This window comes from Haliotis cracherodii, unplaced genomic scaffold, assembly GCF_022045235.1.
Source record: "Haliotis cracherodii isolate W230 unplaced genomic scaffold, xgHalCrac1.p SCAF_7, whole genome shotgun sequence".
In the NCBI taxonomy this organism is placed as follows: domain Eukaryota; kingdom Metazoa; phylum Mollusca; class Gastropoda; order Lepetellida; family Haliotidae; genus Haliotis; species Haliotis cracherodii.
This window is the reverse complement of record NW_027266330.1, coordinates 35,415,001-35,434,567: the sequence shown is the minus strand read 5'-3', so window position 1 is coordinate 35,434,567 and position 19,567 is coordinate 35,415,001. Positions and strand designations below refer to the sequence as shown.

Sequence of the window (19,567 nt, the reverse complement as noted above, 5' to 3'; positions counted from 1 at the left end):
TGTAGGGGATGTGAGAGATGGAATCTGATTGGTCAGTAGCGGGGACCTAGAAGGGAAATAACTTATAAAAGTGGCTGGTGGCGCTAAGAAGGAGACACAAAATTATTGCCTAGGGTTGAAAGGTATGTTATAGTCAGCTAACTCCCTTTTCTGGGGAAGATAGTTTCATATGATATTGATACCTTTTTGTTTGATCTTTAATTTCTACAGATTTTAAAGATTTGACATATTTTCATATTGTCATGCACGATACCATATTATTCGGTTAAGTAAGTAATGTTTGAGGGAGAAATAATGTGTTTTTTTTTAGAAACCAATCTGGTGTGAGACTCCCTGTTTTATGTACAACAATATATTGTTGAAAAACTGTGAAATAAAATATTTTCTTCTATGCAACTGACTATACATACTACTATACATTACATGATATTTTGTGCTTAGTGTATGAAATAAAAACATCAATAAGTAGTGTTTGATTATTCTTAACTATCTTGACCATCGTATTTCTTGACAGCTTTATTTTGTAAATCAAGTGACGTAATCATTAATAAATTTGATAAATCATTCAAGACCAGGTCTAAGTAAAGAAAAAAAGAAACAATTTGCTCATCAAATGAGCAGGAAAATGCACATCTTTTTTGTGTGAAATATTACTCTGAAAACAATGTGGTCAATGGGGCAGACAGAACATAATGTTATTAAATCAATGCATCTTTGTTTACACAGAATAGTCTGTTTTCAGTTAAGATCAAAAGACACCTGGCACAATGCCATACCACTATCTGTTTTGAAATCCAGAATGTTTTATATAGCTGCACTTGTCACTAATACCCAACCATAATGTTAATGCATGTCTGTTTGCCTGTTCTACACATTGGGCTTGACTTTTATTATTTTGTTTACAGGGTGCCAAAATAATAATAATTTGACTGATTTCTGGATGTGATTTCTTACATGTATGGGAAACAGAACATTTTTTCCTCTTTTGAGTGGCGGAGATGGGAGGGTGATGTTAAGTCAGATAGTTTTTTTCCCTTCCAATTGTACCTTTTTTATATTTATCAATGACTGAACAAAAAGTTTTTATTTGTGAAATTAGGGTTAGATAACATTGTTTATATTCGTAATATCTAAAGAAGTACATGTAGACAACATGAACATGCTCAAGATATTCTAAGCCCGCTGAAAGGGTTTGTCAGATGTCTTGATCAGTTATTGTTTTGGTGTCATTTTACAATGAATTTATTTATTTAAAACAGCCTTAAACTTATATTATCGTAATGAACATTATTCACATATATCAATCTTGTATGTCTAATACTGTACACATATAGTTGTTTTTTTTAATACAAGGGATCGAAACAATATGAAATTATTATGTGGATGACCAGTGGATTTATATATGGATAGTGTTACAATTGGTGGCTTCAGGTGCAATACTAAAGAAAGAACATGCAGAAGAACAAAGTTTGCCAGAAGCCAAGTTAAATTTATCCATATGTCACTCTCAACTGAGGTGTAACAAAATAATTTATCGGACCCACATTGCTGCCTTAAATAATCTAATGACTGAGTTTTTAATTGACATATTGAACTTCACCAATGAGATATATGCAATTCATTTCTACTTATACCAAATAAGAATAGGTAATTTTAATTTGGATCTCAAAATGATATCAGAAAGCATAAATAAAATATCACACACTTTAGCCTCAGGCACAGGTATTGATTATTTCATATTAGATTTTTTCTCATTCCATTAACAATTAAGACAACTGAAGTACCTTCCTTTTCATCTGTGTGTTTACTAACTCTATTTGATCAAGATATATTCATACATTTCAGGATAATTATAATTATATCCTCCATATGTTAATTAATCATACATGTTTATCATAATATGATCAGGTCCGGGTGTATTTTCGACACATTATGATAGTGATAATTGATCTATTTCATATGAAATGTGTGTGCGTGAGTGCGAGGGGCGTGCTTGTGTATGATACAGTTTTTAATTTTGAAGTAATTAATGTAAGAAGGAGAATTTGGTGTACAAACTGAATAGAGTTATCGCCCCTTCTTGAAAGATTCCCTTTGCACTTGAGGAACTTCAAAATTTCGTTTCATTAAAACCGCAATATTTGGGGATGAAAAACACAAAAATAATGATAATGCTTGGCTTGGAAAATATGACAATCTCTAGTTAGCTCTGGCACTCGCGACAGAGCAAACGAGCACAATCCACTCTAGTGTTGCACATTGTATATGCAGTTGATTTATAATAATATAATTTCTATCATTTAATATACTATCACATTGTTACAGCGGTATATGTACATCAATCCATGCATAAACACATCTCTATCTCGAAATGCATTACTTCCAGGTTTCTTACAATGAATTTCGGTGATCCATTTGTATAATGTTCACCCCTGTTTTGCCTTTTCCATCCAGTGGAATCTTGTCTGTATACAAGAATACTCCGCCGAAGACAGACCTCCATAAACTCAGTTAAGACAAGCAGCCTCTAAAAACAACACAACTCAACGGAAGATAGACAACCTCGATATACAACACTGTACTCCACGGAAGAGAGACAATCTCGATATACATGACTTTTCTCCATGGAAGAGAGACAATCTCGATATACAACACTGTACTCAAGTGAAGACAAAAAGCCCCTATGTCCATCACTTTACTCCACAGAAGGGAGACAACCTCGATATACAACACACTACTCACATGAAGACAATCAGTCCATATACACAACACTGTACTCCCTGCAAGACAGCCAACTTCGATATACAACACAGTACACACGTGAAGACAATCAATCGATATATACAACACTGTACTCCACGCAAGGCAGGCAAGCTCCATATACAACACTGTTCTCAAGTGAAGACAAGCAGCCCTATGTACAACACTTGACTCCACGTAAGACAGACGACCTAGATATACAACACTGTACTCAAGTGAAGACAATCGGTCCCTATATTCAACACTTTACTCCACGGAAGAGAGACAAGCTCGATATACAACACTGTGCTCATCTGAAGACAAGCAGGCCCTATAAACAACACTGTACTCTACAGAATACAGCCTGCCTCGACATACAACATTGTACTCAACGGAGTGAGTGAATGAGTGAGTTGGGTATAGCGCCGCTTTTAACAGTATTACAGTTATATCGTGGCGTGTCAGCTTAATGTGTGAGGAAAGGCCGAAGTGATGCAGGTCTTTGACTTTTACCACTTCGGTGAAACCCATGAGCACGGGTATGATGCTGACAAACCTAGAAACATAATCGGGGCGACCCGGGAATCGAACCATAGGTTTCTGACGTGCCCAAGGGTCGCATATCTGCACAGCGAATCGCGGACACTGGGCCACCCGTGCCCCCTGTACTCCGCGGAAGACAGGCAACCTCGATATACAACAAAGTCCTCCATGGAAGACAGCCACCCTCGGTATACATCACTGTACTCAAGTAAAGACAAACAGCCCCTATACAAAACTCCACTCCTATATGCATAACTGCATTCCACTGAATACAGGCATCCCCTATATACAACATTTTTATCCCCAGAAGACAGACAATCACATTATACAACACTCCACTCACCTGAAGCCAAGCAGATCCGTTATACATCACTGTACATTAAGGTAGACAGAAAAGTCTGATAGTGAAGTATAACAGAAGACGTTATGACCCCCAACGAATCGAAGGACGATAGAGGTAAGATGGAAAATTTTCAAAGTTTACGTTTTTGCATAAGGAGTGCGTGATACCGTCACGGTTTGTCAAACATTCATTCACTCGACGAGGCACTCTGTGTACGAGTCTCCCATTTGCCAGGTTCAGTCAGGCAAACCAAATAGGTCGGATATATATAGCTATGGCGTTGATAGATGCGACGAAAACCCCAGTTTCGACGTTGTGTGCACTGTTGAAGTCTGATGGCAATATGACAATTTGTAAAGGCCGACACAACATATTTCAACAGAGCATGGATATGCATGTAAAAGATTTCGACCCGTAACTCGAACTCCAGTAGCCTGAAAATTTGAGCTAGATTTCGTAGAGCCTGGTTTCGTATCAATCTATCCTGTCCTCCTTTTGACCCCAGGTGGAACGGAGACGATCGTCAACATTGTGGATTTGTTGGTATCTTTTCCATAGCCTGCTAATCAATGATGATGACACGTTGAACGTATTTGCCACTGCACACTAACTTCTACCAGTTTTCAGGATGCCAGTAGCCATAGACGTTCCGCGTGTGGACGAGGCCGCATCGCAATAGCTACATGTAGTTCATAGTTGAAAATATACCTGCGGCGTACCTCTGTGTGATGCAGCAACGACAACTTTCTGAAGACCTGTAATGATGGTGACAATTTCAGATATATCTGTCAAAAGTGAGTGAGTGTTTATGGCTTTACGCTGCTATTAGCAATATTCCAACAATATCACGACGGGGGACACCAGAAATGGCCTTAACACATTGTACCCATGTTGGAAAACGAACCCGAGTCTTCGGATGAGCGTGAAAATTAACTGAGACGTTTCTGGATTGCAGACAACTTGAAACAAACGTATACACCCAATACATAATAGGCACATAAAACGTAACCCAAAAAGACACTGAATAACAATCATGAATTTTTCTTATGTTGAAGTTTGTGAAGTTTGTGAAATTCTGACATGTATTCAAATACCCAAATTGTTTAATGTTTTGCCCAGTGAACAAGTCTACCTATTTGATGACACATCCCAGGAATAAAATGTTCATCTTGGTAAAACGTTTTATACATATTCAGATAAATCACTGCTGTCTGTGAAATATTGTTTTGTAGTACATTACTTATGATTATCCTGTATTACTGCATGGAAAACTACCTGCTAAACTGAGGTTGACGTGAATAGGAAGGCAACGATTCTGAGGCCCGTATTTATATTTAAAAAATAATCAACCGGCATAACTGTAGAAATGGTTTCTTGTATATAATCATGGGTTACTTCCACTGAAACAAACTCTAGAGAGGACAACTGTTTTATATTCTGTGTTTAATGCTAACCCAGTCGACAGGCGCATAGCCGAAGGACACCCACAAATGAAACTCGCTATAACTGTTCAACGAGTACGCTTTGCGTATATTTTAAGTTAAGTATGGTATGCATAAATGCTCAGCTTGAAAACAATCAAGACTATCAGTAGTTTATTTACCTCAAAAAGGAAAAAGTATCTGCCAAATTTCTCGGCACACAACGACCAGAAACGGCCATTGTTGACTTTTGGCACTTCACGTTGAACGGCATGCACTCCGATATTTTCTTTATAATTTTATCATTTTTCACATTTTGTCATAATTGTTTGTAAGCTGACGAAAAGAAACACTCAAGTTCCTTAATTTCTTAAAAAAAGCAAATTTCGGTGTAATTAATTATAAACAAAAATCAGAATCGTTACATCATCGATTGGATGGAACATTTGCGATCATAGCAAAGGTTGTAAACAAACAACTCCACATACATTGTGATCCCCTTATACTATTACAATCATTTTGTAACATCTAACTTAGTTTTCTAGATTTATTGACACCGATGTATAAATCTTTGTAAAAAATATCTCGTTTTCATAGATTTTGCAAATGATTTCATTTGATAAACTTTCGGACAAACGTTGGTGACACTTTTGGGTGTGGCCCGACTTGCGATTTGTTTAGTTGAACAAAGTGAACAAACACTGCAAATAATGAAAAATATATTGAGATATGCCACAATAATAACAACATAATATTGTGAGTGGTCTGTCGTTGCAAGAATGACAACTTAGAATATTAAGGGTGTTTCTTAAACATCACATTGACTGGCAGAACACAATCTGTTGACCACTCTTCACAATTCATGGTTCATGTTCCTTAAGGGACATGCATGAGTGTCACTGTCATACACCTGAGCATACTGCAAGAAACCTGAAAAGTTCTGCTTGACTAATTACACATTATTTCACTGGTGAGACACTTGAAAAAAAAATACATAAGGTAGGATATGTTCCATCTACTCTTTTTTTTCAACAGAAATGAAAGAATATGTACATGTCAATATATATTTATTTGCTCTATTCCTGTTTCAAACGATAACATCCTCTCATAATATATGGCTAACTCACCAGCTGAAGTGCCACCCTGGTTCTTGTGATTAAACAAACAAAGGCAGTTCTTGTGATTAAACAAAGACATATCATTTACTGTTACAAGTAAATAATGTATCATATTCATATTACAACATCTTTTAGAATTGTTTTGTTGGGAAACAAACCACTAAATACACAAGAGTAGTGTCCACATGAGTTTTGTATGTATATGTTAAGGATCATATCTACATATTTGTTATTCATGGAATACTAAAATGTAATATGACATCAAAATAATTACTTATTCACATTATTGATGTACAGGTGAGAGATAATAATTTAAAGTTTCATCAGTACCACTGTGCTGATGACTTGACAAATGTTTAGTATCCATACACATATCCATTGTGGAAAAAATAACTACTAATTATGACAATATAATTAACAATTTTAAAAGCTGTGAACAGGTGTAAAAAATTAAACCTTAACAAATCTTTCATCATTACGCAACCATATAGCGATCTATATATTTAGGGAATAAATTTAAAAATTCTTCGTGAAATTGTTCTAAAATCATGCTAGAATCTACACTGCTTTAAAGGAATAATCCTTTAACTATCCCAAACTTAATGTGAAACTAACACTGACCATGGATGTATGTAGTATAACATTTTATACATCTTATCCTATTCCGCAATGCATGAATGTTATTTTGAAACACAGTTTGTCACGCCCATTTACGCGCGCCTGTTGTGGGGGGTGATCATTGCCGATCGACGATATCTACAGACGTATTGCGTTGGAAATACGTATTATAGTGGGAAGAAAATCATCAGCGTGTACATCGCAAATACATGAATCATGTCCCTTCATATTCAACGTAACATCGAATGGTAATCCTGATGTATCAACAAAAGTTTAAAGTTTTGAATGTGGTATGTTGATTCATCGTCTACCATTTTCAGTCACGGGAGCATGCAAGGTCAAACGGAATAAAAAATACCCCAATTATATACTAGTAATGGAAATCACATTGTTATTTCATATTAGTGGTGATTACTGATACTATATAGTGATTTGTGTTTATTCTGTATGTGACAGGCGAAATATTTCCAAATTTATTTTTATTGTTTTGTAACAAAAAATTATCAGCAGACTACTCCTACTCAGTTATATTACATCTGGTGACCTTTACCCTTACTTAAATATTGCTGTCAGAATTCACGATCTTTATTTTCGTCATATTTAACGGAAAATGACAAATAATTCATTCTTCGATTGAGAAGATCCTCAACTTTCGCCAATGTTAACTTTGTTGATATTAAAATAGCAATAAGTTATGCCGAGGTTAGGCGAAGCGCGCCATGTTTGATTTCCGAACGTCCACTAGCATCATGACACAGGATTTGTTTTTTCGTATATCGTAAATATTCAATCAAAACACTTGAAATTAAATTGGTGAATATTTATGAGTCATTAATTTTTCATGCAAATAACATGACACGTTAGATGAAGCCGAATGGTCGTATTTCTGCAACTGACAGGTTGATCTCGAAAATTGAGGTCTTTTCTGTTTAACGTTTGGAAAATAAATTTACTGAAATAGTTCATAATTTAACATCGCCCTGTTATTTGCTGATAGAAAACATCAAATTTATACTCATTTAAAATTAAGATATTGGAGATTTGATTATTAAAATTAATTTGAACAAATTTCACGATTTAAAAAGGTTCCCAACATGAAACGCAAACCACCTTCAACAAAGTAATTCAGGGAAGTTCAAGAAAATATTCATTTTTTTTATTCGTTTTGGCTCTAACCTTAGTATGATTGAAAACATCAGGACATTTTCACATAGCAATGTCAAATTTTCTATCAGGAATAAATCTGAAAAGATATTTCTTGAAATGGCCCTTGTTTAATGGCGCACCGACTGTTTGAAATCGTCCACCCTCTTTAGAGCGCCTTTTGCGGAAACAATTCAGCTGGGTAATGTTTAAGTAACTTAAGGAGAGGAAGATATATCTTACGAAAAAAATCTATATTCTATAATGCACCATCATATCGTAAACAATGCAAAGTGCGTTTGCATATGTGTAAACATGGAATATATCTTCATAATTCTTCGGTCACTTTAACAAAACGACTAGGGTGCAAGGGACGAGCTGCGACAAAACAGCTGCATTCCTTGTCACTAATCTCTTAAAAAACATTGTTCACTCTGATCTGAATTGAAAACTGATATTGGGTCACTCCAACATTGCAGGGTTACAACCCCATATCCCGGCTACCATTGATAACAAAATTACTACGTAGAATTAGTCATACAGCTATTCATTCGCACAGACGTTCAGAACCAACGATGCAATTACTCTGCGTGAACATGTAACTCAAGATAACGCATTTCACAGTTCGAACGGCATTTGGTGTATTTGATATTTGATCAAAATTTAATAAAAAAAATATCAATTAAATCAATAAAGATTACTTCTCAGAATTCAAAATATAGAATATTGATGGCATGTGACTACTTCGCTATGAACTGAATAATCTATATATTACTGATATTTCACCTGACATTACATCAAGACCAGTGGATGTGTGAAGATCACTTATAACCCCGGACATTGTCACTGATTATTGTACTCCCACTCTATTGCACACTGCCATTGTAATTGCTGTGCAGTAATTTCTAATAATTAAATTTTCGTTGTGTTCATGGAAATCCCTGCATTCTGATTATCTGAATTGGTCACATGTTATCGCATTCATTTCCCAATGAATGTAAAAAATTAAGCCACGCCCACCGCGGCGCACTACTTTTATTACTGCGGAATGTCGGGGAATCCCAATATTACAGCCGAGGGAATTCCCTTCCTGCTCACGTGTATCGTCATGTACAGGACATTTAGTGACTTTCATGCTTATTCATTGTCCAAACTACCCTTTGAAACCGAAGGCCGAGAATGAATGAAAGGCTCGCTCGCCTGTTTTTTCCCGCTCGCCTCGGTTCAACTTTCATGTCTTCGGGTTTCATTTCTAACTAGCATTTTCCCAACTGTGTTTTACCGTAATCAGGGAAGGAATGTTTGAATCACGCAGTAAATGACCATGTTATTTGAAACAGCCGCCTTCTCTCGGACATATTTCTTCCGGTTCGTTACAGTCTGACTGTTGCAAGTCTTTTCGCCTCTTGCCTTAATTGACAGGTCCAATGAACATTGTTTTAATCCCACTCTCCGTTGATTGGCTACTGACTGTGTAGGCGTGTCAAGTATGTGGATAAATTAAACGATCACTTGATTCATGTCACGCCACTGTATGTATTCCTACACCTGGAATGTTTATCAATGTCGGCATTTTTGTCTGTTTTGATATATGCAACTGTTTTCTACTATTGTAGATAAAACATGTTTTACGTTGTCGAATTTAATTATAAGCATTGACTACGCGGATTCATACAGTTTGCACATCGGTTTTTCGATTCATACCTCAATGAACCGAAAAAAATACACAGTCAATCCTTAATTCATTTGTAAACCTAGTTAAATGTTGAAAAGAATTTTTTGAAAGAATACCATGTGCTGGTTGTTTGTTGGTTCCACACTAACTTTTTGTATGTACATGTTGTATGGGCTAACATTTTGTTTCAATTTTGAATCGACACGTAACAGTGTCATGAAAGCAGAAAGACTATTGTGGTATTTATGAAACCAATCATTTCAATTGCTACATAAACGATAGAAATGTTGACCATTGTAAAGTCAGCTGTGTTGACATGTCATGTGTGAACACGGTTCAGTGTCTAACCTGTGTCAGAATACAAGAACTTTTGTATGTGTGTAGCAGAATGTAAATAGTGTGTATTTTAACTGAGGTATTTTAGACTTCGGTAAATAATTGAGTTAAGCATGATAATAGCTCCTTTAACTAACCTGAGCACGTTTGGCCAGTGATTGGCTATCCTGTTGTTTCTGTAGCATGTGACCAGGTTTTTATCCTTAAACGCTTCAATAATTCTCTTCTCTGGTCACTGCTGCCTTTCAACTCTGCATGATTCACAGCACTGCACTGATTAGGGTAGGTTAATTTAGACTTCTTTTGTAATTATATTTATCATAAGGAGGTTAGGATCTGATATTTTAGTCTTGTTAAGTACACTTTTATCATTTTAATTGCATATTTCTTATAAAGTATAATTTGCAGTATGATCCACACGATACGCAATGTTGTAAATATATTACTTATTCTTCAAAGTCATGATACATTAATGTGAATTGTGATATTAAGTCATTGCTAGAGTAACCAATTAGAATATAATGTAATTAGTGTTAAGCAACTATATTGTTATAAGGTGCTTTCAGTAATTTATAGTTTATAGTAGCTGTATCTGTTAGAATACATTTATCATAAGCAATAATTTGAAGCGTTCAGCTATAAATGTAATAATATATTGTACAGTAGTTTAGTACACAAAGTCTTGTATGAGCTAGTTGATGAGTATGTACATAATTCTACGAAAGTGTTAGTGAATATGTCCTGATGTAGTGTATATATATATATATATTTGGTTTATATTACTGTGTGTGCGTGTGTGTGTTCTTGTGATTAAACAAAGAAATATCATTCACTGTTACAAGAAATTAATGCATCATATTCATATTACAACATTTTTGAGAATTCTTTTGTTAGGAAACAAACCACTAAATACTAAATTGTATATTGCTAATTCAACCTTATTATATTATATTTTAGGGAATTATCATCCATAGCAATATTGTGGTGTGATCTCCATTTCCCCGATCTGAATAGACGGGATAGATCCCAATAACCACCAACAAGTATTCGTCGTCATTACTGCTGTAACATGTGTCGTCACTCATGTATCAGTATGATTTGGGCCTGTGGACCATCTTTCCGGAATAGTTAACGAAAGATATATGTTTCTGACGTCTCAAGAAAGTTTCTTTCACAACTCTGTATCACACAAGAACATTGAACATTACTGTATTCAGCTGCAAATCTTTCTATAACATGCAATAAGTAAAGACACACCACAAACAATGTAACCTGCAGGAAGTAACGGTTATTGCAAATATAACATTGAACTATAGACTTTTCAGGAACAGCTTTATGTATGACAACAACTAACAGGATCCATGGTGGTACAACCAAAAGAGAATATATACTAACAATCTAATCTTATACTGCCTATTCTCACTGCAAACACGAAAACGTCGTTTTTTCGTATGTGGTCATTGGAGGGAAAAACGACGTTATTTGGAGGTTTTCAAACCATCGTTTTTCCGTCCAAATAACGTTGTTATTTGACATCGGAGTTTACTGGGAGAGAACGATATCATCAAGCTCCTCCCTTTCTTTACTGACATTGTCAATCAAGCAACAGCGTCTACCTGTATTTCTACTTCTCAGATTTCTTTGGTCAGTTCTCGCGTGTTAGACGTTGTACTCGAAGCGCTTAGCGGAAGTACTGAAATCAATCGTTCTGCGCATGCCGATTGGTTAATGCCTCGTCCAAATTTTCCGTTATGTGCATGCGCGACTTCGCGCATTGTTTCCTAGATTTAATGTCACTACTATTTGACAATGATTCATAAACACAGTCTCGTGATAAGTTCGGAATCATACAATGTCGATTAAATTTATGGCACGTACTTGATCGGCACGCATTTTCCATTAACCAATACAATGAGAACGGTAATAATTTTAGTTAAAATAATTAGGAAAGCGCAAGATTCGGGAACGTTTGTGTATGGAAAAAGAATTTATACTTTCGCAAGTTAAAAAATCGTCAAATACGCAAACGAAAAGTAACCGGTTTTTAAAACATATTTTTGAAGAAGGTGATCTTGGTGTATATTGCCAGATATTATATGCATATCCATTTTTCCGATATTGCTTTTTTAATCTTTATAAATAGTTTTAAGGTTTATCCGCCTATTTGACGGGATTCCCCTTTCCCCTGTGTACATGACACTTAAGCAGTGCCCTGTTACTGTAAACAGATTAGATTCAAATTCCAAACTGGTGATGTCTATTCAGGTTTATACTTAGTCTCTTAAACTGTAAAGTTTTGAAAGAAAAAAGTAACTCCATTTAAATTAAAGAGGAGCCCCAGTTAGGTGGGAGATTCTGAGATGAACCTATTCTATGGCTATCTAGGCTGCCACCCAAACCGATCCAAACGGGACCCGAAAGCCTATTGTATACTATAATGCCATATGGAAGTGGACCAGAATTATACATTGTATTCCGGACGATTGTGTTCTTGCATTTCCGTTTAAGTCAGGAAAAAAAGACTTAAAAGGAGAGTTGTTGAATTGAATTATCAAATGAACGCATGTCATAGTATAAGAGTTTAATTAACAATTTCAAGAGCAGCAATTTCAACTACTGAAACACCCATTGTAACATAAAAGTAGGTATGTTCTCTGATCTGATTGGTTAAAAAGTGTTGTCGAATGAGCATAACATCGCTGAATTTTTGGGGTCTCATCACCGTGTATGTATACATTAATTAATGGAACTATTTTTGAAATCATCAACATGGAGGAACAGATGGAAATTTACCCTGATTTCCACATCGGAGATTTCGATGAAATATTGAGTGATTGGGACGACGAGACATTTTCTGAGATAATTCAAGAATTTGAAGGTAAATGAAATTTACCTATTTTCATTAATTACCCAATCATAATCATAAATGATGTAATTTTCTTGGGCTTGGCCAAAGGGAAAATAAAATAAAATAATTTTTTAACAGAGTAAAAACATTTATTGCAACGCTATAATAGTTATGACTTTCATACACCCACCTACTTTTGTTATTATTATTACTCACAACAGCTGTTGAAGCTGAAAACCGTTCTGAGATGGCCCCTGAACTAGGAAATACAGCCAGCGTTTCCGTAGAGCCAAAAGTTCAAGCGTCCAGTGACCGCTTCGCGTCCCTTGATGCAAATGCTGTACAGGACATCGTGGATGGGAACTTCTCCAAATCTACTGGGCGTAATACCTCCTGGGGAGTTAAAATATTTCGACGTAAGCCATTGAAACATAAAAGAATACATAAACACATACCTAAAATTCCTACGCAGATTCGATCAGCGAGACTTACCTCCCTTACACCATTGCCATGATAGCAATGTAAAGCGTGGCCAATGTGTCATCGCAAAAAATGGCAATAATATAACGAGATTGACCAAAATCTTAACGTAAATTAAATATTTCGTTTTGTAAGATTTGAGATATGTTATGCTAAATGGACATACGGAAATTTCATTTAAACACGACGCCGTAATAGGACTAGGCCCTAATAACAAATTACTCCCAATTACTGTCACATTTGTACCCTGAACAAGGCAATCTTTTTCACTTCCAGAATGGCTTGGTTTCCGAGGTTTTGAACCCAAGTTCGAAGAGCTTCCTGCTTCTCAACTGAATGAGAGACTGAGGTTCTTTTATGCCGAAGTCAGAAATGCTGAGGGAGATCTTTACTCAAAATCGAGTGTTGTTGGGTTGCCTGCTGCCATACACAGGCACATCAGGGGACCGCCATTTGAGCGCAGCATAAACATTATCCAAGACCGGGAATTTCACACTGCAAACAATGTTTTTCAGTCCATGATAAAAAAACTCAAGCGCGATGGCCTTGACCAGACAACACATCATGCTGCTATCCCCGAGAATGATTAAAAGAAAATTCGTGAAAGTTTGGATACTGAAACTCCTTCCGGCTTGCTTCGTAAAGTGTGGTTCGACGTTACACTCGGTTTCGCTCGTCGTGGTAAAGAAAACCAAAGGGAATTAACTGCATCTTCCTTTCGTGTATCCACCGATGAACAGGGGTTTGAGTTCATTGAAATGACTCACTTCGAAGTCACAAAAAATCACAGGGGGACCTCAAAGACTCAAATGGGCCCAACAAACGCATTTATGCAACATCGGACCAATTCTGTCCTGTACTTTCATTAAAAAAATACATGTCTCTCCTCAATCCCAACAATGGTGCTTTTTACCAGGCTTCCAAGAGATGAGTCCACGTCGACGACACCGAATGGTACACCACGAGGCCAGTTGGTGTAAATGTCATTGGCATTAAACCCGCCCAAACAATCCCCTGAGCACGAAGGTTTCCGAAATCCAAAGTTCTGTTAATTACATACATTTCCCCCTTACCTAAAGTAATCTATACTAGTTCTAAAGTAAATCGTATTTACCCGCATGAATCGCCTTATGTCATTTATTGCCGATAAACAGAATATGCACACTTTCTGACAGTAATGTGTGATAAGTCTTGCACCAAACCTATACCCTCGATATACATGTTGCTCTGAAAACACTATTGGACTAAGTAGATACGTATATTAAAGTGCCATGCTTTCCTGATGTGCTTTCATTCTAATTTTAATTAATGACATAAATAGTTACCTCTCATCCTTCAATATTTTTCAAGGTCGGGTTAATCCCAAACATATTTGAATATATACAACAGCTGTACTTACTTATCTTTATACTTAAAAGCATTAGGTTCGTCTGTCATACAGACTCCGAAACAGAAATAATAAACTACGGCTATAACGAAAACGCTTATAACGAACTGACGAATATAACGAACTTACTTTTTGGTCCCGACTACTTGCTGTAATCATGCTGTAAATGTGCTTATAACGAACTACGGTTATAACGAACTAAATTTAGTAGTCCCTTTGAGTTCGTTATAACCGTAGTTTACTGTATGTCCAATACAGCACAAAATTTTGCAAAATGAAGCAAGTCCTGGCTCCTTTTTATTATATTCTAAACTATTGTTTAACAACTGTTTTTTTTCTGTAAAATATGTTCATTTCAGAGATTAGATGTTATTCTAGAATCAGGTCTGTGGTACGTTCAGTGCATCAGCGTTGACATAAAAATGATATTTACATATATAAATACATACAGAGCAAATGCTCAGCATTTATCTTGTAAGGAAGAATGTGGGACTTGCTTAATACATACATATGTGGACATGTATGTTATGGATATTTGGATGAAGATAGATTTACCTCTTTATAGAAAGTGATCGTAGATGATTGTAGAACGTGCATGAAGAAAATGGAATAATTATCTGAGTAATCGGGTAAATACCACGTTAAGCAATATTCAGCCATACTGCGATTTTGGTTTCCAACATACAAGACGGACCATGACATTATGACTTGAATTTGGTGTGGTGCTTTCTGGTGTGATGTAACACACCATAATCTCCTGTACAAAAAGAGCTAAAAGCACGAATAAAGATATTGAGATTAAACTGGTGTGTACATCTGGACATTTATTTGCGTAGTATTACTACGTTAATTCATCAGTACATATTTTATTTGCGCAAAAGGATATTGTAGGATCGACGCTGATATGCGCACATAATCTATTCACCAGTGCTGTAATATTTAAGTCATTTGTCTTTTGATACATATCAATAAGAGCATGGAGACTCTGTCTGAAGAAATATAGACATGCATAGGATCTTTTGGATAGTTGTATTTCACGGTTAGACTAACGCTTAGTCTCTGAAAATATATTATTTTGGTTAAAACGAGAAACTATATTTAAATTTAAAATGAGCCGAAGTGAGATGGAAATTTCAGCCTGAACCTGTTGAACATCTAGACTTATTTCATTTGGGGCTTAACATTGCAGTAAGGCCTGGGCGGAAGGGAAAATAATATGGTTCAGGGACTGTGAGACAAACTACTTCAGGGTCTGTATCGCCGTCGTGATCTTTAGAGCTACAAAATAAGAGCCATTTGAGACAGCGACTCGACACCTGTTTGCACCCATCAGATACCAGTCACTACTGTCACTACTTCTCTCTCCAAACGAACAAAAATACGAAAAATATCGGCAGTGTATATTTTTAATCCTTCTAATTTACTATTTAGATACATGGGTAAACTTTAAAGTTATTGTATGCATCTCATGTCCAAAAATGTATTATACGTATCTGTGATGCTGGTACCGTTTTGTCGCCGTTGTGTAGCTTTTGTGGAGTTATTATGAATATCAAATACATGTCTTGAAATATGGACATCATTAAACCATATGAACCAGTCTAACCCATTTAACTGGCATGTATGGATATATTATCCATTTACTTATACACACTTCATTGAATTTCATTGAACCCTATTATTAAAACAAATACCCGTGAAGATCCGGGTTAGAATAGGCCTTCAACAACCCATGCTTGCACGAAGGCGACTATCGTAATCGGGCGGTCAGACTCGCTGACTTGTACAGATAATCAAACAAAAACTATTATTAAACACCTTCCAACAATGAGAAATTAAACTTTTATTTTCTATATATTTAGTTTTATTTATGAAATAACTTGATTCATAATTTAATCAGTGCGTTGCTCTCTTGTCTGTTATTCAATGCACATGGTCAAACCCCTAAATATTTGATTTTTCACAAATGGTTAAGTTAGTAAGTTGACTCATCTTTCGTTACCTACTCATACGAATAGATTAAAATAATTTGTTTGTACTATCATATTTCAATTTATTTAATTCATAATACGATTTATCATTTATCACTGTCTGATTTTAAGGTTATATTGCAGAAATTATAATAAAATCAAAATGTAGAAAGATACACAATTTGCCATTATTTAAAATGCAATATTTCTCAACTTTTAAACTATACAAAGTATACTATAATGATTAGAATTCCTGTAACATAAAGTGTTTAAGAAAGAAATATTAGTCGATTAGTCCCATTTTTCAGATATGCCCTTCAGTAGTATTATTGTATATCTCCAGATAGATGTTTACATTGTAGTTCTCATTATTTGTGGATAATTAAAAAAGCTACATAGAAAATATATATGCTACCATGATGAAAGAATACGGAGTACACACTAACTCAATTGTTCAAAAAGAGAATTCAAATCACAATAACATACCTGATATAAACAGAGGTGGTAATGCTTTAATCTCTACATTGTGCCCTTATTCGTGAGTCCTTGTTCTATTCAGCAAACAGCCCAAACACGAAACTCCACAATATATCCGATTACACTGACCCAAGCTGGCCCCAGCTAAATTTAAAAGGAATCTAGCTCAAGTCTAGAACGATTTGGCAAGCCTTGATTGCCTCAATTCTATCCATGGAAGTAAAGCTCCTTTAGATTATATTTTGTAGCTACATATTTTTTACTACGAAAATTTTACTGACACCGGTACTGTCCCTGTTGAAGCTATTTATAGCTCGAATAAGAATTTCGAATTATCGTCCATTGTTCGATGTCAATACATCGATGAGAAGTGAGGATATCGTATAGTAATTGTTGATGCCGGGCTACACTATATTATAGATTTTAATCAAGTTGACTAGTATGTACATTACTACAGCGGACATGAACCGGATCATGCCTTTCCTAATATACTAAGATAGTACAAATACTAATATGTCATTGTGTGATGAATTTAACTGGATCATTGGTGACATGTGATATTAATATTCCATTTCTTTCCTGGTTGGTCTATCCATGTGTACAAAATATAAATAATAAAATTAAAAAGGAGGACAGAACAATTCTTAATTTCAGGCTAGAGCTGTGGAAATCTAGACTTTACCAATCATTGTAGCCTTGCGTTGGTCTCATATTTTACTTTATTCTCTTGGGTCTATGTCACAGCAGATACCACACAATAACAAGACCAGTTTGCCCCCCGCCGGAGCTCCTGGATTTTGGTTATATCATCTAACATGGCCAACTCTGCTCTTAAGTAAACAAGAACCTATTCAGAGAGGGGTACTTTATCATCCCTATTTGACTGCTTATAAAAATCTGATATCTCTCCTCACAGCTGGTAAATATATTTTTGCTGCTGAATACTCGAAACAGAGTGATTGAGTTGGTACTACACATGTATACGGTTCTATTTGAAATGACTGCAGCGCGCCATTATGAAAACAAATTGTTTTAACGCCGCTCTCAGCAGCATTCCAGCAATATATGACGGGGGTCTGTTGTAAATGCAAATTAAATCTTGAATCTTGAAAGTTGTAACTTTTCCGCAAATCCGTACCACATGCAGTATACAGTATGTCAACTGCAATTTACTGTATATAACATGGGGGGGGGGGGGGGGGGAGGGGGTGATGTGGTTGTGTGTAACGAGGTCACAGGTCAGGCGTGCACTCGTCATTCGTCAAGAGTCAGATCTTCCGGACGATCACTGCACTAGAGGTATGTGGATTGTTGATGAGGTACAACGTGTTTGGAACAGGGAGTTGAACACTAAGCACTTATAGAGAAGAGCTCACAATAAAACGTTATGGACTCGCGGACGGCATTGTCGCCCTTTTATTAAATATAGAAAAAGAATATTCAAAGAGCGACAATGCGACAACGCTACAATGTGACAAATGGCCAAAATGTCGCGTTGTCGAATTGTAGCGCTTTGGTTAATTTTGACACGTTTTGCTTGTTTTTGTACGGGCGTCAATGCGACAATAAGACAACGCTAAAATGTCTCTTCCACGATTCCATAGTGATCTGTGCAAATATAAATGACTTGTGAAATAGAAGTCTAACATGCCAATTTAAAGATAAAGTGTAAAAAATACGCTACAGCAGCTTCTGATTTCATAGCTCTTCAAAGGGACTATCAATAATGTGATGGGTGATGAGTTCATCTGAATGCCGAGTCTATACGCTTTGATTAACAATAATGCTCTGAGCCAATACATTTTGTCAAATGTATGACATGTATTACCTGTAGGAACATATTGTTTATACTCGTCCATGTTTTTGACGGACAATAAATTTGCATGCTCGGTAATAGTGAATACGGGCATCATTGTGTGTTTCCGTGCTTTGTTCAGGTGACCAATTGACTTGTCCTTGCATGTGTTTGTGACTGGTGCCACCTGTGTGGCAGGATACGCTCACATTTTCGCGAACACCCGTTGGATGGCCTGAACTACTTCGGATTTTTATCCCACATCAGTCTGATACGCCGTGATATAACTGAAATACTGTTCAAAGTGGTGTTTAATACAATCACCGTAGTGTGTTAATGCAACTGTCCAAATTTGTGTAGTGATGTTATGTAATATGTAAAAAAAAGCATATTCAATTATCCAATTGATATGGTTAGAATATACTTGCGTCAGTGTATTTTGTTATCGCCCAAACCCGTATTTGTTAAACACATGTAATAACAGATCATATACACGCTTGGTGCCTTGGACTATTAGCTTTAGCAGGCCATTCCGGAATAAAATAGTTCCCCCAAAAGCGAGGAACATCTGTTTTTGTTTGTTTACAAGAAATGTATTCCAAAACACATATCCTCATTAGATGAGAAGGTCTGTTAAGAACTACCTCAGCAAGTCAATCACAATGACAGAGGTT

At 36.0% G+C, this 19,567-nt stretch overlaps 1 protein-coding gene across 3 annotated transcripts in view; it reads right to left on the bottom strand.

The window, feature by feature from the left end:
• Window positions 1-19,567, bottom strand: part of LOC139447944 (paramyosin-like) — a 39,862-nt gene that overhangs the window by 19,017 nt on the left and 1,278 nt on the right. For 2 of the 3 annotated variants that reach the window (XM_071229446.1, XM_071229447.1), the window contains exon 2: window positions 13,001-13,177. The gene's annotated coding sequence lies outside the window, so the exon portion shown is untranslated. Of the gene's footprint in view, window positions 1-12,978; window positions 13,178-19,567 lie in introns of all 3 variants that reach the window. The other variant, XM_071229445.1, reaches the window with a different exon arrangement.